This window comes from Arachis stenosperma, chromosome 9 (assembly GCF_014773155.1).
Source record: "Arachis stenosperma cultivar V10309 chromosome 9, arast.V10309.gnm1.PFL2, whole genome shotgun sequence".
Taxonomy (NCBI): domain Eukaryota; kingdom Viridiplantae; phylum Streptophyta; class Magnoliopsida; order Fabales; family Fabaceae; genus Arachis; species Arachis stenosperma.
Window position 1 is genome coordinate 145540621 of NC_080385.1, and position 21252 is coordinate 145561872.

Here is a 21252-nt window from a genome sequence, read left to right on the forward strand (position 1 = left end):
TGCGTCATTTAAAACACGGCTAGCATAGTAAATGACATGCATGAGCTTGTCATGCCTCTGTCCCAACACTGCACCAATGGCATGATCACTGGCGTCACACATCAATTCAAATGGTAATGTCCAGTTTGGTGCAGAGATGACTGGTGCTGTGACCAGCTTAGCTTTCAGAGTCTCAAACGCCTGCAGACACTCCTTATCAAAGATAAATGGTGTGTCAGCAGCTAGCAGATTACTTAGAGGTTTGGCGATTTTTGAAAAATCCTTTATAAACTTCCTATAGAATCCTGCATGCCACAGAAAGCTTCTGATTGCCTTAACATTGGCTGGTGGTGGTAATTTTTCAATTACCTTTACCTTAGCTTGATCCACCTCTATTCCCTTATTCGAGATTTTGTGCCCAAGGACAATTCCTTCAGTCACCATAAAGTGACATTTCTCCCAGTTTAAAACTAGGTTGGTCTCTTGGCATCTCTTTAGAACAAGTGCTAGATGGTCAAGACAGGAGCTAAATGAGTCTCCAAATACTGAAAAGTCATCCATGAAGACTTCCAGAAATTTTTCTACCATATCAGAGAAAATTGAGAGCATGCACCTCTGAAAGGTTGCAGGTGCATTGCACAAACCAAATGGCATCCTTCTGTATGCAAATACTCCAGATGGACATGTGAATGCCGTTTTCTCTTGATCCTGGGGATCTACTATAATTTGATTATAACCTGAATATCCATCTAGGAAGCAGTAGTATTCATGACCTGCTAGTCTTTCTAGCATCTGGTCTATGAATGGTAAAGGAAAATGATCCTTTCTGGTGGCTGTATTGAGCCTTCTATAATCAATACACATACGCCACCCTGTAACTGTTCTTGTTGGAACAAGTTCATTTTTTTCATTATGAACCACTGTCACGCCTCCCTTCTTAGGGACGACTTGAACAGGGCTTACCCAGGGGCTATCAGAAATAGGATAAATAATCCCAGCCTCTAGTAATTTAGTGACTTCCTTCTGCACCACTTCCTTCATGGCTGGATTCAGCCGCCTTTGTGGTTGGACCACTGGCTTAGCGTCACTCTCCAATAAGATCTTGTGCATGCATCTGGCTGGGCTAATGCCCTTAAGATCACTGATGGACCACCCAAGAGCTGTCTTGTGTGTCTTTAGCACTTGAATTAGTGCTTCCTCTTCCTGTGGCTCTAAGGTAGAGCTTATGATTACAGGAAAGGTATCACCTTCTCCCAGAAATGCATATTTCAGGGATGGTGGCAATGGTTTGAGCTCGGGTTTAGGAGGTTTCTCCTCTTCCTGAGGGATTTTCAGAGGTTCTATTATTCTCTCTGATTCCTCCAGATCAGGCTGAACATCTTTAAAGATGTCCTCTAGCTCTGATTTGAGACTCTCAGTCATATTGACCTCTCTTACCAGAGAGTCAATAATATCAATACTCATGCAGTCATTTGGGGTGTCTGGATGTTGCATGGCTTTGACAACATTCAACTTGAACTCCTCCTCATTGACTCTCAGGGTTACTTCCCCTTTTTGGACGTCAATGAGGGTTCGGCCAGTTGCTAGGAAAGGTCTTCCTAGAATGAAAGTTGAACTCTTGTGCTCCTCCATTTCCAGCACCACAAAGTCAGTAGGAAAGGCAAATGGCCCAACCTTGACAATCATGTCTTCAATCACGCCTGATGGGTATTTAATGGAGCCATCAGCAAGTTGAAGACATATCCGGGTTGGTTTGACTTCTTCAGTCAAACCAAGCTTTGTGATAATAGATGCAGGTATTAAGTTGATACTTGCCCCAAGATCACATAGAGCTTGCTTGGTACAAGTACCCTCTAATGTGCATGGTATCATAAAGTTTCCGGGATCCTTAAGCTTCTCAGGTAAGCTTTCCAGGATAACTGCACTGCATTCTTCAGTGAGGTAAACTTTTTCAGTTTCCCTCCAATCCTTCTTATGACTTAGGATCTCTTTCATGAACTTGGCATAAGAGGGTATTTGCTCAAGTGCTTCTGCAAACAGAATCTTTATTTTAAGAGTCCTGAGATAGTCTGCAAAGCGGGCAAATTGCTTATCCTGTTCCGCTTGGCGGAGTTTTGAGGATAAGGCATTTTGGCTTTGTATTCCTTAACCTTAGTTGCTACAGGTTTATTACCTGTAGAAGTGAGTTAGGAAGCCTTTTTAGAAGGGTTGTTATCTGCACTTGTATGTGTCTGATCCCCCACTGGTATTTGAATGCCAGGGGTGGAAGCTGGAGTGGTGTTAGGCGCCAGCTCCTTGCCTGTTTCTGGTGTCTGAACACCAGAACTGTGCTCCCTTTGGGCGTTCAACGCCAAGTCTTTGCTTGTTTCTGGCGTTGAACGCCAGGAATGAGCATGGTTTGGGCGTTCAGCGCCAGCATTATTCCTCTCTGGGCTCTGATTGTCCTCAGAGGGATTTTGAGTAGTCATTTGTTCATTTCTTGGCTTCCTGCTGCTTTGAAGTGAGGTATTTAATGTTTTCCCATTTCTTAATTGAACTGCTTGGCATTCTTCTATTATCTGTTTTGACAGTTACTTTTTTGTTTGCTTTAACTGTACTTCCATATTTCTGTTAGCCATTCTTGTTTCTTGTAGTATTTCCTTGAATTCGGCTAGCTATTGAGTTCTAAAATCCAGCTGCTGATTAAATTCATTAGCCTGATCTACAGGACTAGGTTCAGCAGTTACTATTTTAGCTTCTTCTTTCATGGAAGATTCACTACTTAGGTACAGATGCTGATTTCTGGCAACTGTATCAATAAGCTCTTGAGCTTCTTCAATTGTTTTTCTCATATGTATAGATCCACCAGCTGAGTGATCTAGAAAAATCTAAGCTTTTTTCTGTAAGCCCATAGTAGAAGATGTCTAATTGCACCCACTCTAAAAATATTTCAGAGGGGCATTTTCTTAGAATCTCTCTGTATCTCTCCCAGGCATCATAAAGGGATTCATTATCTCCTTGTTTGAAGCCTTGGATGCTTATCCTTAGCTGTGTCATCCGTTTTGGAGGAAAATAGTGATTCAGGAATTTTTCTGACAGCTGTTTCCACGTCCTTATGCTGTTCTTAGGTTGGTTATTTAACCACCTCTTAGCTTGATCTTTTACAGCAAAAGAAAATAGTAATAATCTGTAGACATCCTAATCTACTTCTTTATCATGTACTGTGTCAGCAATTTGTAAAAATTGTGCCAGAAACTCTGTAGGTTCTTCTTGTGGAAGACCGGAATACTGGCAACTTTGCTGCACCATGATAATGAGCTAAGGATTCAACTCAAAACTACCAACTCCAATGGAGGGTATACATATACTGCTCCCATATGAAGTAGTAGTGGGGTTAGCATATGACCCCAGAGTCCTTCTGGACGGTTCATTTCCACTTAATTCCATGATAGAACAAGGGAGATGATATGTATGTTGATATTATTTATTTTATAAAAATTTATTTTATAAAATAAAATAAATATGAAATAAATAAAAATGAAATAAATAAAAAAAATAAAAAAAGAAATTGAAAATATTTTGTGAAGATTTTCGAAAAATTTGAGGAAAAAGAGAAAGTGGTTAGGATAAAATTTTTGAAAAAGATAATAAAATATATATTAAAAAGATAAGAATTGAAAAATTTTGAAATTGAAATCTGAATTTTTATATAAAAATTTCGAAAATGTAGTTTAAAATTAGTTAGAAAAGATATTTTTTTGAAATTTGAATTTTATGTTGAAAGAGAAAAACACACAAAAGACACAAAACTTAAAATTTTTAGATCTAATGCTCCTTATTTTCGAAAATTTTGGAGGGAAAATACCAAGGAACACCAAATTTAAAAATTTTAAGATCAAAACACAAGAAAAACTCAAGAACACCTTGAAGATTCACAAGAACATCAAAAACAAAAGAAAGAACACCAAACTTAAAATTTTTAGAAAACCAAGATAAATTTTCGAAAATTAAAGAAAGATCAACAAGAAAACACCAAACTTAAAGTTTGGCACAAGATTAAATCAAGAAAAATTATTTTTGAAGAAAAGATTTTAAAAAGAAGATACCCAATTGCCAAGAACATAAGCCAACGCTCTAACCAACTGAGCTAAAAATGTAACGTATTTTAAAGATGTATTATTTTTATAGATAAGAATAATTTTTTTTTAAAACTAATGTTTTGAAAAAGCACAAGAAAAATAAGAAAAGACACAGAACAAGACAAACCAAAGATCAAACAAGAAAAATTGACAAGAACAATTTGAAGATCAAGGAAGAACAAGAACATGCAATTCGAAAAATTAAGAGACAAGGAAAAACATGCAATTGACACCAAACTTAGAACAAGACACTAAACTCACGAAAATTAGAAATTGATAAAGAAAAATAATATTTTTTTTTGAAAAATTTTGAAAAGGGAATAAAGGACTTCGAATTTAATGACTCTATAACAACAAAAATAAATTATTCCTAATCTAAGCAACAAAATAAACCTTTAGTTGTTCAAACTCGAACAATCCCCGGCAACAGCGCCAAAAACTTGGTGCACAAAATGCAATCCCACTCTTTGACAATTCGCACAACTAACCAGCAAGTGCACTGGGTCGTCCAAGTAATACCTTACGTGAGTAAGGGTCGATCCCACGGAGATTATTGGTTTGAAGCAAGCTATGTTTATTTTATTATTCTTAGTCAGGATATGAATTAAAATTATCAGTTGGAATTATTAGAAAAATAAAAGAGCGTGAATTAATTACTTGTAATGCAGTAATGGAGAATATGTTGGAGTTTTGGAGATGCTTTGTCTTCTGAATTTCTGTAATGTAATATTCCATCCATGGAAAAGTGCAAAGTTCCCTCCATGGCAAGCTCTATGTAGGGTGTCAACATTGTCAGTGGCTACCTCCCATCCTCTCAGTGAAAACGGTCCAGATGCTCTGTCACAGCACGACTAATCAGCTGTTGGTTCTCGATCATGTTGGAATAGGATCCATTGATCCTTTTGTGCTTGTCATCACGCCCAGCAATCGCGAGTTTGAAGCTCGTCACAGCCATTCAATCCTTGAATCCTACTCGGAATACCACAGACAAGGTTTAGACTTTCCGGATCCTCAAGAGTGGCCGCCATCAATTCTAGCTTATACCACGAAGATTCTGATTAAGGAATCTAAGAGAAGCTCATTCAGTCTGATGTAGAACGGAGGTGTTTGTCAGGCACACGTTCATGGATTGAGGAAGGTGATGAGTGTCACGGATCATCACCTTCTTCACAATTAAGCGTGAATGAACATCTTAGATAGGAACACACACATTTGAATGGAGAAATAGAAACAATTGCATTAATTCATCGAGACGCTGCAGAGCTCCTCACCCCCAACAATGGAATTTAGAGACTCATGCTACCAAGGAATATAAAATCCAGTTCTATATACGTCATGAGATACCAAATAATTCTTTAAAAGTTGTTTAAATAGTAAACTAGTAGCCTAGGTTTACAGAAAATAAGTAAACTAAGATAATTGGTGTAGAAATCTACTTCTGGGGCCCACTTGGTGTGTACTGGGACTGAGACTTAAGCTTCTCACGTGCTTGGGCTGTTTCTGGTGTTGAACGCTAGGTTGTAACATGTTTTGGGCGCTAAACTCCAACTGGTAACCTGTTTCTGGCGCTGGACGCTAGACAGCAGCATGAAACTGGCGTTGAACGCCAGTTTACATCGTCTATTTTCGTGCAAAGTATGGACTATTATATATTGTTGGAAAGCCCTGGATGTCTACTTTCCAGCCCAATTAAGAGCGCGCCAATTGAACTCCTGTAGCTCCAGAAAATTCATTCCGAGTGCAGGGAGGTCAGGATCCAACAGCATCAGCAGTCCTTTTTCAGCCTAAATCAGATTTTTGCTCAGCTCCCTCAATTTCAGCCAGAAAACACCTGAAATCACAAAAAAATACACAAAGTCATAGTAAAGCCCAGAAATATGATTTTTGCTTAAAAACTAATTAAAACATACTAAAATCTACATGAAATTACCCCCAAAAGCGTATAAAATATCCGCTCATCAGTCTGCTTTCCTGTTCCGACCCAGGGGGAGCGTCCTTTCTTTTATGCGTATGATTTCTTCTTTAGCCAGATGAATATTACCCTTCCTTTTACTTCCTTTGAGACCGACCTGTTGTGGTCTTGTAATGTAGCCCCATCTCAGCTTCATCCAAATTCTTGGGGTTTTATTAAGATTTTTCAGCTGGTTTGTCATGAATTCGGTGTTAAGCCATCTTTAGCTCTATTTCTGTATCTGTTTGTGTTGACCAAGACTGGAACTACCAAAAAGAAAGCTTTTGGATTTCTTTTAGGTCGGCCCAGGGACATAAGGTTTTTTTCATGTATGATGAGTCTTTCCGAGATTTTAAGAATTACTTTTTCAAGATCCGAGCTGTTGAAGGAGCTCGTCCTTTCTTTCTAGATGAGAATGGCGAGCCTCGTTTTCCTTTAGAATGGTAGAGGAATGTAGTTGTATCTAGGTATACCTGGAAGATGTTAGACGAGGTTGAGCAGGCTTTTGTTGCTGCTTTGGAGGATATTTGGGGAGAACCTCCCCATCTTGAGACCAAGAAATTTCTGGGGGATCCATCTTTGATCCGCACCGTGCTGGGTATTATAAACTCTGTCCCCATTTGTTTTGTTTTTTGCTTTCTTTTCTGGCTTGTAAGTTGCTGTATTTTTTGAATTTTTCAGAGATGTCAAAGAATAATGACTCGCTGAAGGCCTTTAAGAAGGCGAGGAAGGCTACTGCGACTCAGAACGTCCCGGCCAAAGTGGTCGGGGAAGGGTCCTCCCAGGTTTTATCGAAGCCGTATATCCCGAGCTCTCCTGGGCCAAGGAGAATGATCCCTACTCCCCAGGTTCGTTTGGTTGATCCGTCGCAAACTTCTGTTGGTGGGTATAGATCAACAAATTGCTCCCTATGGTGTCATGCCTACTGACGATGTATCCATTCTTCGTCATTTAGACTTCATTACTCGGAGTGGTATTACACTGGCACAAAAGGGAGTGGATTTATACCGGACTGCTCAAGATCTTCCTATCCATGCTACCAAGGCCTTTATGGAGGAGGCAAAATCAGAATTTGACCAAATTAAGGGTTTGAAGGAGGAGCTCGAGGTGAAAGTGGCCGAGCTAGAAAAAGAGCTGAAGGGGAAAAAGGTTCGGGCTGTTGGTCTGGCGGCTACTGTGCAACTGGCCAAGGATATGGCGTTAAAACACAAGGATAGCAATGTTACTATTTATAGAGAGATGATGGAGCTCAAGGGTAGCTTGGAATCTGTCCGGGCCGTTTATACCGAACTTCAAAGTCATCTTGTAGGCAGTGTCACTGCTGCTTATGAGAATCTGAAGGAGCAAGTTCGAGTTCTTGCGCCAGATCTTGACCTTTCCTTTTTTAGTCCGGACAACATTGTTAGTGATGGTAAGATTGTCCCTGATGATCCTGATGATGATGACGATGATCGTCCTTCACTGCCTGCCACCAAGACCTCTGTTGCGCCAACTTCTCCGACTTTCACTGCTGAGATCAATCACCCAGAGGGGGAACCGGATTGCCAAATCTTGAATTGAGATGATGGGATGGTGGATGTGGTGCCTCTTCAGACTCGCCCTCCTTCACCCCAAGTTGATGCTGTTGAGAAGCCTTCGGATGTTAACTGAATTTTCTTCTTACTCGTTGTAGATAACCTGGCTTGTGGGCTTTTAAAACTCTTTATTTTGTAAATGATATTTTGATGACTGTTGATACCCTTTTAGTTGCTTTGTTTAGCAACTTAAAAAAGGTGTAGTTTCCAAACTTTTGGGGTGGCTTCTGGTGGCCTCTGAAGTTTGCATTTTATTTTAACTAGCAGTTTTTATATCAGACATGCTTGCACTCGGCTTAGTACCTTTTCTAGGTCTTGTGAGTGTTTTAGAACTTCTCTTTGATGCTATTTTCAGCAATTTGTTTTGTCCTTTGGTTCGCTGTGGTTGCTGATTTTGTTGCGTTGATTTGTCCAAAGAGTTGTTAGTGACCCTCTTTTAGGTGTTACTTTTGTAGAGTTATATTTCGGGCTGGCTTCGTCTTGTCAAGCCATGTCGAGTTACTTGGTAATCCTGTTTTTTGGACTTTTGTTCAGGTCTCTTTCAAGGATTACCTTTGTAGCTTTATGTTTTAGACCGACCTTGTCATGTCGGGCCATGTCGAGTTACTTGGTAATCCTCTTTCTTGGACCTTGTTCAGGTCTCTTTCGGGGATTATCTTTGTAACTTTATCTTTTGGGCCGACTTTGTCATGTCAGACCCTGTCGAGTTACTTGGTAATCCTCTTTCTTGGACCTTGTTCAGGTCTCTTTCAGGGATTATCTTTGTAACTTTATCTTTTTGGGCCGACTTTGTCATGTCGGGCCCTGTCGAGTTACTTGGTAATCCTCTTTCTTGGACCTTGTTCAGGTCTCTTTAAGGGATTATCTTTGTAACTTTATCTTTTGGGCCGACTTTGTCATGTCGGGCCCTGTCGAGTTACTTGGTAATCCTCTTTCTTGGACCTTGTTCAGGTCACTTTCAGGGATTACCTTTTGTAACTTGTTCTTTTGGGCCAACTTTGTCATGTCGGGCCCTGTTGAGTTACTTAGTAATCCTCTTTCTTGGACCTTGTTCAGGTCTCTTTCAGTGATTATCTTTGTAACTTTATCTTTTGGGCCGACTTTATCATGTTGGGCCCTGTCGAGTTACTTGGTAATCCTCTTTCTTGGACCTTGTTCAGGTCTCTTTCAGGGATTACCTTTTGTAACTTGTTCTTTTAGGCCGACTTTGTCATGTTGGGCCCTGTCGAGTTACTTGGTAATCCTCTTTCTTGGACCTTGTTCAGGTCTCTTTCAGGAATTATCTTTGTAACTTTATCTTTTGGGCCGACTTTGTCATGTCGGGCCCTATCGAGTTACTTGGTAATCCTCTTTCTTGGACCTTGTTCAGATCTCTTTTAGGGATTACCTTTTGTAACTTGTTCGTAGGAGTCCGACTTCATCATGTCGAACTCTTCTAAGTTATAGTAATCCTCTTTTATAAGGCTGGCCAGGCCTCTTTCCAGGGCTTTACTTATAACTTTGGTTATTGTGGCTGGTCCGACTTCTTTACGCTGGCCAATCTTTAAGTTATTTTATAGCAATCCATTTTATTAGGACCTCGTCAGGTTCTTTCTATGGATCAACTTCTATAACTTCTTACATTATTCTGTTTTCATCTTTGCCGATTTTGTAGAGTTTGGATTTTAACCCTCGTTTGGTCGACCTTTTAATGAATTTGGTTTTCATCTTTGGTCTCGTGATCGCGCAGTGATTTTGATTTTCACTTTCTGTCGATTTGTAGCTTTATAATCGGATGATGAATGTTTCAAAATAATGCGGCTTAAGCATTTGTAGAAAATCTAAATAGGTTTTATTAAAAGAAAATGCAAATATATACATGCGGGGGGTTAATTTCCTTAGTCGGGTGATTCGTAGGTCTTGGTTTGGCGCCTCGTTAAAAAACCTTTTCAGGAAAAAGAGTGCACCTTCTTCCAAGGTCCTTTATCATCCCTAACTATAGTACCTTCTTAGGTTGCAAGCGTGCCATGACCTAGGAAGCTCTCGCCCGTCGAGTTCGGAAAGCCTGTAGTAGCCCTTTCCCAGCACTTCTATGACTCGATAGGGTCCTTTCCAGTTTGCTGTCAGCTTTCCTTCTCTAGGTCGAGTTGCTCTGATGTCGTTTTGGATTAGAATGAGGTCGTTCTCAGCAAAGGTCCGCTATATTATCTTTTGATTGTATCGGGAAGCCATTTGTCGTTTTAATGCCACTTCCTTTATCCGAGCTCTTTCTCAGACTTCTGGAAGTAGGTCGAGCTCTTCCCTTTGAAGTTGGGAGTTGGCTTCTTCGCTATAGTGGATTACTCTAGGCGACCTTTCTTCAATCTCTACTGGGATCATTGCCTCCATTCCATATGCTAATCAGAAGGGTGATTCCTTTGTGGTGGAATGTGGCATTGTTCGATATGCCCATAAGACATGTGGGAGCTCCTCGGCCTAGGCTCCCTTCGCATCCTGTAATCTCCGCTTCAGCCCAGCCAGTATGTCTTTGTTGGCAGCTTCAGCTTGTCCATTGGCTTGGGGATGCTCAACAGAAGTGAATTGTTGTCTTATACTTAAGTCGGTCGCTAGCTTTCTGAAGCCTGCATATGTGAACTGAGTACCATTGTCTGTGGTGATGGAGTATGGAACCCCAAACCTTGTGACTATGTTTCTATATAAGAATTTTCTACTTCTTTGAGCAGTGGCGTTAGCTAGGGGCTCTACTTCAATCCACTTTGTGAAGTAATCTATTCCCACTATGAGGAATTTAACTTGTCCCGATCCTTAAGGGAAGGGTCCGAGAAGATCGAGTCCCCATTTTGCGAATGGCCAAGGTGAGGTCACGTTGATGAGTTCCTCTGGTGGGGCGATGTGAAAGTTGGCGTGTTTCTGACATGATGAACTTGTCTTTACGAATTCTATGGCTTCCTTTTGTAGAGTTGGCCAATAAAATCCTGCTCGAAGTACTTTTTTGGTCAGTGCCTGCGAATCGAGGCGATTGCCACAAATGCCACTGTGTACTTCTTCTAGGACTTCCTTTGTGTTGGAAGTCGGCACGCATTTTAGCAGTGGTATTGAAATCCCTCTTTTGTATAGAGTATTATTTATGATAGTGTAATATTGTGCCTCCCGTTTAAACCTTTTTGCCTCCTTTTCGTCTGTGGGGAGTGCTTCTGTTTTGAGGTAGTTAATTATGGGAGTCATCCATCCTTGATCGCGACTTGATATGGTCAGGACTTTTTCTTCTTCTAAGATTGATGGATTCTGCAAAATTTCTTGGATGAGGCTTCTATGTTACCCCCTGGTTTGGTGCTGGCTAGTTTTGAGAGTGCGTTATCTCGGGCATTCTATTCTCGGGGTATGTGACGGACCTCATATTCTTCGAATTGTCCGAGTTATTCTCTGGTTTTGTCCAAGTACTTTTTCATGATGGGGTCTTTGGCTTGGTAGCTTCCTACTATTTGCGAAGTAACTACCTGTGAGTTGCTGAAGATAATAAGCTTTTGAGCTCCAACCTCCCTAGCTAGCTTCAAACCAGCTAGTAGTGCCTCATATTTCGCTTGATTGTTTGAGGCAGGGAACCCGAATTTGAGAGAGAGTTTGATTTGGGTTCCCTGGTCGCTTTCAATTATCACACCCGCGCCGTTTCCCGTTTTATTTGAGGAACCATCCACGTAGAGATTCCATTCTGTGGGAATTTCCAGTGTGTCCGTGAATTCCGCAATAAAGTCAGCCAGGTATTGTGATCTGATGGCCATTCGAGCTTCATATTGAAGGTCAAATTCGGATAACTCGACTGCCCATTGCAAGATTCTGCCCGCCAGGTCTGTTTTCTGTAAGATTCCTTTTATGGGCTGGTTGGTCCGAACTTTAATGGTGTGGGCTTGAAAGTATGGACGAAGTCGTCGTGATGTTAGTTTGAGAGCGTAAGCAAATTTTTCTATTTTCTGATAGTTCACCTCGGATCCTTGTAATGCTTTGCTAATGAAGTATACGGGCTGTTGCCCACTGTCGTCTTCTCAGACTAGTGCTGAGGCTATCGCCCGACTTCCGACTGCGAGGTACACTATGAGTGGCTCTCCTTCCCGGGGTCGAGTTAGTATAGGTCTCTGTCCCAGAAATCTTTTGAAATCTTGGAAGGCTTGCTCGCACTCCACTGTCCATTCAAATTCCTTTCCTTTCCTTAGAGTGGCGTAGAAGGGGAGAGATCTTATTGCCGATCTGGCCAGGAATCTGGACAAGGCTGCCAACCTCCCGTTGAGTTGTTGTACCTCTTTGACACAAGTCAGACTTTTCATGTCGAGTATGGCCCGGCATTTATCCGGGTTTACCTCGATTACTCTCTGTATGATCATAAAACCCAGGAATTTACCGGCTTCTACTGCGAAGGTACATTTTGCGGGATTGAGTTGCATACCATGCCGTCTTATAGTGTCGAATACTTGGGTCAGATCGGATAATAACATCTCTTCGCTTCGTGTCTTTACTAGCATGTCGTCCACGTAGGCTTCCATGATTTTTCTGATGTGGTCCGAAAAAACTTTATTCATTAATCTTTGATAAGTTGCTCTTGCAATTTTAAGACCGAAGGGCATGACAATGTAGCAGTAGTTTACCTTTGGGGTTAAGAATGAGCTTTTCTCTTGGTAAGGTGGGTACATTGGGATTTGGTTGTATCCTGAGTATGCATCCATAAAAGGAGAGATATTTATATCCAGAGGAGGCGTCGACCAATGCGTCGATGTTGGGAAGTGAATAAGGATCTTTTGGGCAGGCTTTGTTGAGATCGGTGTAGTCAGTGCACATTCGCCACTTCCCATTTGATTTTTTCACCAAGACGACATTAGCAAGCCATAGTGGATATTTGACTTCTCTTGTGAAACCTGCCTCCAGTAGGGCTTGTACCTGTTCTTCCACCGCTTGAGAGCGTTCTGGTCCTAGTTTTCTATACCTCTGTTGCACCGACCGAGATCCTGGGTAGACTGCTAGCTTGTGACACATTAACTTGGGATTTATGCCTGGCATGTTTGCGGCCTTCCATGCAAAGAGGTCGATGTTATCTCGTAGAAACTGTATGGGTGCTTCTTTTACGGCTCCTTTTAGGAGTGTGCCGATATTAGTTGTTTGGTCTGGGGTATCCCCGATCTGGATTTTCTCTATTTCGCCTTCAGGTTGTGGGCAGAGTTCTTCCCGCCTCTGAATTCCCCCGAGTTTGATTGTGTGGAATTCTTCTCCTCTGCCTCTGAGGTTTAGACTTTCGTTGTAACACCGGTGCGTCATCTTTTGATCTGCTTTTATCGTAGCTATCCCCGCTACTGTTGGGAACTTCATGCATAGATGTGGGGTTGAGACTATTGCACCAAGCTGATTCAACGTTGTCCGACCTATTAGGGCATTGTAGGATGAACTTACGTCGACTACGATGTAATCTATTTTGAGTGTTTTTGACTGACTTCCTTTTTCAAAAGTCGTGTGTAGAGAGATGTATCCCATCGGTTGAACCGGGGTATTTCCTAGTCCGAACAGGCTGTCCGGATATGCTTTGAGTTCTTTTTCTTCCAAGCTGAGTTTGTCGAAGGCAGTTTTGAATAAGATATCGGCAGAGCTCCCCTGGTCTATCAGCGTGCGGTGGAGATTTACGTTTGCCAGTATAATAGTGATGACCATGGGATCGTCATGTCCTGATGCGATGCCGGATACGTCTTCCTTGGTGAAAGTAATCGCGGGGATGTCGGGTGCTTCCTCCTTTCCTGCGATATGATATACGTCTTTGAGATGCCTTTTGCAAGATGATTTGGAGATTCCTCCCCCGGCGAATCCGCCGTGTATCATGTGGACATGTCTTTCTGGTGTACGTGATGACCGCGTGGTTTGCCCAACATCTTCGGCTCTTCTTCTCTTTCTTTACTCATCGTCACGGGTGGCCAGATATCGATCTAGCTTTCCTTCTCTTACTAGTTTTTCTATGACATTTTTTAAATCGAAGCATTCATTGGTAGAATGCCCGTGGATCCGATGGTATTCACAATTTTCAACCCAGTTTTCTCCTCCTTTTTTGCCTTTGAGTGGCCAAGCTGGAGGTATTTTTCAGTGTTGCAGACATCTTTGTAAACATCCACAAGAGACACCCTGAGGGGGGTGTAATGTGATATTTTTTATTTTCTCTCCATGTCGATCTTCCTTCTTTTTAGAATCTTTATTTGTATCCTGGGAGGCGAATCCGGCTTTCGAGGTTTCTCCTAATCGGGAGTTTTCCTCCCTGTTGATGTACTTCTCCGCTCGTTCCTGCACCTCGTTCAGAGATGTGGGGTATATTTTCGATATAGATTGGCTAAAAGGTCCTTCTCGCAAGCCATTGATGAGGCCCATAATGGCGGCCTCTGTCGGTAGGTTCTGTATGTCTAGGCATGTCTTGTTGAATCTTTCCATGTAGTTGCGAAGGGTCTCCCGTTCTCTTTGTCTGCTTCCCAATAGACTTGGAGCATGCTTAACTTTGCCTTTTTGGATAGAGAATCTGGCTGAAAACTTCTTGGCCAAGTCGTCGAAACTCGTGATGGACATAGGAGGTAGATTGTCGAACCATCTGATTGCCGACTTCGTCAAAGTAGTCGGAAAGGCTTTGCAACGAACCGCGTCTGATGCATCGGTGAGGTACATTCTACTTCTGAAATTGCTGAGATAATGACCGGGATCTATAGTGCCGTCGTATAAGGTCATATCTGGGAGTTTAAAGTCCTTTGGGATTTTGGTCTTCATGATCTCCTTGGTGAATGGATCTTGTTCCCTGCGGAAGCTATCTTCAGGAGAGGACCAGTTGGCTTTGGTCTTGATATCGGCTTCAAGTTTTAGAAGTTTGTCTTCCAATTTTTGGCGTCACCTTATTTCCCTCTGTAGGTATTTCTCGGCCTCTCATTGACATAGGGCTTCTTCTTCAAGTTGTTTTAAACGATCTTGAAGTGCATCCATGGCTTCCGCGTTTAGAGAGTTCTTCTTGTCGTTAAGTTAGGAAGTATCTTTTGGTGTGGCATCCACGTTTTTGTGTGGTGTTCTATCTTCTAAGTCTGAAGTGTGGTCGTTGTCATGGTCGTCCGCCATGATGATGGGATGACTTCCAGGTCCCCGGCAACAGCACCAATATTCCGAGGGTTACCTGAAACTGTAGGTCGATTGCGGACGAGATCTTCTATACTGGTCGGAGCGATTGTGTCCGACTTGGTGGTGGTGCTGATCCTTTGTCACCGGAGGGTGAGGGTACCTGCAAGGGACTCCGATGCTTAAGTTAGCAAGGGTATAAAGCAGTTTTTTGTAGAATCAGAGTATGAGTTATACCTGGGTGCTCCAGTGTATTTATAGTGGTGTGGAGTGACCTTTCCGGAGATAAGATAGTTATCTTATCTTATCTTTATCTTATCTTTGAGTGAGGTCATCTTATCTTTAAGGGAATCGCCTTTATCTCTACGGGCTTGGGCTGCCCTTGGATTCGGGATGTGTTCCTCTGTTTGGGCCCTTTATTGGGCTTTCCTGTGACTTGGTCGAGCTCTTTGAGAAGAGGTCGGGTCATCCTGACCTGAAGAGGTCGGTCGCTTTATCTGTAGAACATCCCGGGTCAGACAGCTTTGACCCAGGGTATGAACAGTTTGTATTTGTGATAAACAATTTAAATATTGATTGAGGTTTAATTGTCGGTTTAGAACTATACTTGCAACGGGATATTTTTGTGAAAATCTTTACCGATATTTTTTTCTCCGTCACTGACGTGCTCCTTGGTATCAATTTATTAATAATGCTATGGAATGAATGTCCTTTAATCCTAAGGGATATTCTTATAAATGAACAGGCTGCTCGAAAATGCCATTAGTAAGTCTTCAACTTTTCGCGTTTTTGTTTCATTTTTTACTTCTCCATCTTACAAGCTGCCCTCTTTGTTGTTTTTTAGTTGACATGATTGGGGACTTGCCTCTATTTTTTAGATGAAGAAGAGGTTGGCATCTCAACCTCCCATCATAGTTGGTGGCGACTGAGTTTCGGCTTCCGCTACCATAAGTCGTCAACTACAACCTCGGGGAGTGAAAGGGAGTATGAAGGGGCAAGGCCTCGAGGTACTCGTTGTGGAGGAAAATTCTCCTACCGACTCTCCTTCTCGGAAGCCCAGAACGTCGACCCAGATGATGCAGCTATTTTTGCCTTGGACATCTCCGAAGTCGATGCCTTTAAAAAAGTTGTGGGTGGAAAGATTGTTTTCATTTTGTAGTTTTCATACAACTTTCTTTACTTATTTTCTAAGTATTTTGATGTTGGTACCTCCGTATTTATGACACTTTTTATAGTATCTTTTCCGTTTTATGGGATTTAACGTTTATTTATCCCATTCTGCCGGGTTTATTGAATGCTTAGCATTTTATTTTGTACTCCTCATCGTATGCCTTTTTCTTCGCTAAATCATTTGCTTCAAACTTTACTTTTAGTTCGTTTGCGACTTTTAATGAGTAAGGTGATGCTTTTCACACGTGATATCGCATTCATAGTGGAACTTAAAGTTCTTTCCATAACATTTATATATAGAAAATTGAAAAAAAGGGATTTTTTGAATAGTACAAATGGGGCCTCATCAAAACCTAGTTTTCTAGGAAAAGAGTGCCCTTTATTTCATAAAGTGAAAGAAAATTATTTGAAAGTATTACCATCACCTAAGAGAAGTACTTCTTTGAATGGGTTGCATTCTAGCTTCTTGGTATCTCGGAGCCGTCCAACGTTTCTAGCTTGTATGCTCCTTTTCCCAATAACTCCTGTACTCTGAAGGGTCCTTTTCAGGTTGGAGCTATCTTACCCCGCGTTCCCAGTATCCTAGCATTGGCTTGCCTTAGAACCAAATCCCCCACTTGGAAACTTCTGGATCTAACTTTTGTGTTGTATCTCTTGGCCACCTTTTGCTTCAGAGCTTGTTTTGCTACGTTGGTCATAATTTTGTCTTTATCAATTAAATCCAAGCTTTCATGGGTTACTGATGTCCCTAGAAGCATTCTTGGACTTGGCTCTCCGAGTTCTATCGAGATTACGGCTTCTTCACTGTTGGTAAGTCTGAATGGAGTTTCGTTGGTAGTGGAGTGTACTATAGTTCGGTATGACCATAGTATTGACCACACCTCGTCAGCCCAATAATCAAGATGTTCATCTAGTCTCTTATTTAATCCATTTAAGATTACCTTGTTTGCTGCCTCGGCCTGCCCATTCACCTGAGGATGTTCTATTGAGGCAAATATTTACCGGATTCCCAAGCCAGACAAGAATTCCCAGAATCTCGTGTCTGTGAACTGGGTTCCATTGTCCATGACAATGGATTCAGAAATTACAAACCTTGCTATGACATATTTCCAAACAAACTTTTGACATTGGGCATACCTGATGCTAGACAATGGTGCAGCTTTGATCTATTTGGTAAAATAGTCTATAATGGCTATGGGGTATTTAACCTGCCGAGGACCTTGTGGGAAAGGTCCCAACAAGTCCAACCCGTATCTGGAGAATGGTCGAGTTGGTATGACGGATACGAGTTCATGGGGTGGCGCTTGATGAAGATTGCTGTGTTGTTGACGCTTATCACATTTCTTTATGTATTCCATGGCATCTTTGATGAGCGTCGGCCAGTAGTATCCGGCTTGGATGACTTTCTGTGCCAACGATTTCTCCCTAAGTGATGTCTATAGCATCCTTCATTAACTTCCTACAGCACAAACATCATTTGTTAGTCATTTAAGCATTTCAATAATGGTTAGGTGATAAACCCCATTTGTAAGGTTTATCTTGTGCTTGATTTAAGGGATTTTATGACCTTTTACCCACATTTATCCATTGAAATAGCATGGTTTTATAACTTCTCCTTTAATTGTGCTTAAGAGCGAAAGCATGCTTTTTAGGTCTTAAAATAAATAAATTTTATTCACCTTGATTTCATTAGATGCCTTGATATGTTTGTTAAGTGATTTAAGGTTTAGGAGGCAAATATTGGATCAAGGGAATGAAGAAAGAAAGCATGAAAAGTTGGAGAACTCATGAAGAAATGAAAGAACTGGAAAGCTGTCAAGCCGACCTCTTCGCACTTAAACGACCATAACTTGAGCTACAGAGGTCCAAATGATGCGGTTCCAGTTGGATTAGAAAGCTAACATCTGGGACTTTGAAACGATATAAGATTCGCCATAGTTGCTACACGTATGGTGGTGCGCACACGCATAGTACGCGCACGCGCCGTTGCTGCCACCTGGTTCACTTAAAGCAAAACGTTGCCAACGAATTCTAAAGCCTTGTGGGCCAAATCCAACTCATTTCTGATGCTATTTAACCCAATGAGTGAAGAGGGAAACACATGTTAGTTACCATTAGCATAGTTTAGTAGTTAGAGTTAGTTTCTAGAGAGAGAAGCTCTCACTTCTCTCTAGGATTAGGATTAGGATTAGTTCTTAGATCTAGGTTTTAATCTTTGCTTTCTTCTACTTCTACCTTTCAATTCTTTGTTGTTACATTCATCTTCTTCTACTCTTTTTTTGTAATTTCCTTTATGTTGTTCTTATATTTTGTTGTAGATCTAGTATTGTTCCTTCTACATTCTTCCAATTCAATAAGAGGTAATTCATACTAAATGTGTCTTCGTTGCTTTTCTATTGTTGATCTCTTGTTTTTGTAGTTGTAGATTCCTTTAATTCTTGCATTTAATAATGATTACTTCTATTGTACTTTATGTGTTTGTTGAAATGTCTCTTTTAGTTTTAGTGTAGATTTTGTTCCTCTTGGCCTAGGTAGAGTAATTAGTGACACTTGAGTTATCTAATTCCTTTGTTGATTGATAATTGGAGAGATTGCTAATTGGTTTGGAGTGCACTAAAGCTAGTCTTTCCTTGGGAGTTGGCTAGGACTTGTGGTTCAAGTCAATTCATCCACTTGACTTTCCTTTATTTAGTAAGGGTTAACTAAGTGGTAGCAATGAACAATTCTCATCACAATTAAGAAGGATAACTAGGATAGGACTTCTAATTTTCATACCTTGCCAAGAGCCTTTTATAGTTGTTAGTTTATTTTCATTGCCATTTACTTTTCATGCTTCTTATCCAAAACCCCAAAATAACTCATAACCAATAACAAGACACTTTATTGTAATTCCTAGGGAGAACGACCCGAGGTTTGAATACTTCGGTTTATAAAATTAGGGGTTTGTTACTTGTGACAAACAATCTTTTGTATGAAAGGATTATTGTTGGTTTAGAAACTATACTTGCAATGAGAATTCATTTGTAAAATTCTATACCATCAAAAATCCAATCATCAAAATGGCGCCGTTGCCGGGGATTGCAATGGTGTTATGTTATTGGTTATTGTATATATGTGAATAGTGTGAATATGTTTGCTTTTGTTAGCTCTTACTAGTTTTAGGATTTAATTTTCTTGCTTCTTGGTGGACGAAATTGTGATTCCTTTGTTATTGTATTTTGTAAAATTCATTACTTTTTCAACTATGTGTGGACACAACTCCGTTCAACTTAACCAGCAAGTGTACTGGGTCATCCAAGTAATACCTTACGTGAGTAAGGGTCGATCCCACAGAGATTGTTGGTATGAAGCAAGCTATGGTCACCTTGTAAATCTCAGTTAGGCAGATTAAATGGTTATGGGTTTCAAAAATTAATAATAAATAGAAAATAAAAAGAAATAGAAATACTTATGTAAATCAATAGTGGGAATTTCAGATAGGCGTGTGGAGATGCTAGAATCCTTTCGAATCTTTACTTTCTTATTGCTTTCATCCAATCCTTCTTACTCCTTTCCATGGCAAGCTGTATGTAGGGCATCACCATCATCAATGGCAACTTTTAATCCTCTCGGGAAAATGGTCCTATGCGCTGTCACTGCACGGCTAATCGTCTGGAGGCATCACCCTTGTTGATGGCTACATCCCATCCTCTCAGTGAAAATGGTCCAAATGCTCTGTCACAGCACGGCTAATCATCTGTCGGTTCTTAATCAGGTTGGAATAGAATCCTTTGATTCTTTTGCGTTTGTCATCACGCCCAGCCTTCAGGAGTTTGAAGCTCGTCACATCGTTCAATACCGGAATCCTACTCGGAATACCATAGACAAGGTTAGACTTTCCGAATTCCCGGGATCCTACTCGGAATACCACAGACAAGGTTAGACTTTCCGGATCCCCATGAATGCCGCCATCTATCTAGCTTATACCACGAAGATTCTGTTGGGGAATCTAAGAGATATGCGCCCGGCCTAAGGTAGAACGGAAGTGGTTGTCAGTCACGCGCGTTCATAGGTGAGAATGATGATAAGTGTCACGGATCATCACATTCATCAAAGTGTTGTGCAACGTATATCTTGGAATAAGAATAAAAGAGAATTGAATAGAAAGTAATAGTAATTATATTGAAACTTGAGGTAAAGTAGAGCTCCACACCCTTAATCTATAGTGTGCAGAAACTCCACCGTTGAAAATACATAAGTGAAAGGTTCAGGCATGGCCGAATGGCCAGCCCCCTAAAATGTGATCAATAGCCTCCTAAGATGAAGAATAAAACAAAACTGAGACCAAAGATGAAACGTGGTCAAAAGACGTCTAATACAATAGTTAAATGTCCTATATATACTAGACTAGCTACTAGGGTTTACATGAGTAAGTAATTGATGCATAAATCCACTTCCGGGGCCCACTTGGTGTATGCTTGGGCTGAGCTTGATCTATCCACGAGCTGAGGCTTCTCTTGGAGTTGAACGTCGAGTTATAACGTGTTTTGGTCGTTCAACTCCAGATCATGACGTGTTTCTGGCGTTTAACTCTAGACAGCAGCATGTACTTGGCGTTCAACGCCAAGTTACGTCGTCAATTTCCGAATAAAGTATGGACTATTATATATTGCTGGAAAGCTCTGGATGTCTACTTTCCAACGCCGTTGAGAGCGCGTCATTTGAAGTTCTGTAGCTCCATAAAATCCATTTCGAGTGCAGGGAGGTCAGATTCCAACAGCATCAGCAGTCCTTTTGTCAGCCTTTTTCAGAGTTTTGCTCAAGTCCCTCAATTTCAGCCAGAAATTACCTGAAATTACAGAAAAACACACAAACTCATAGTAAAGTCTAGAAATGTGAATTTAACATAAAAACTAATGAAAACATCCCTAAAAGTAGCTTGAACTTACTAAAAACTACCTAAAAACAATGTCAAAAAGCGTATAAATTATCCGTTCATCACAACACCAAACTTAAATTGTTGCTTGTCCCCAAGCAACTGAAAATCAAATAGGATAAAAAGAAGAGAATATACTATAAATTCCAGAATATCAATGAATATTAATTATAATTAGATGAGCGGGACTTGTAGCTTTTTGCTTCTGAACAGTTTTGGCATCTCACTTTTTCCTTTGAAGTTCAGAATGATTGGCTTCTCTAGGAACTTAGAATTTTGGATAGTGTTATTGACTTTCCTAGTTAAGCATGTTGATTCTTGAACACAGCTACTTATGAGTCTTGGCTGTGGCCCTAAGCACTTTGTTTTCCAGTATTACCACCGGATACATAAATGCCACAGACACATAACTGGGTGAACCTTTTCAGATTGTGACTCAGCTTTGCTAGAGTC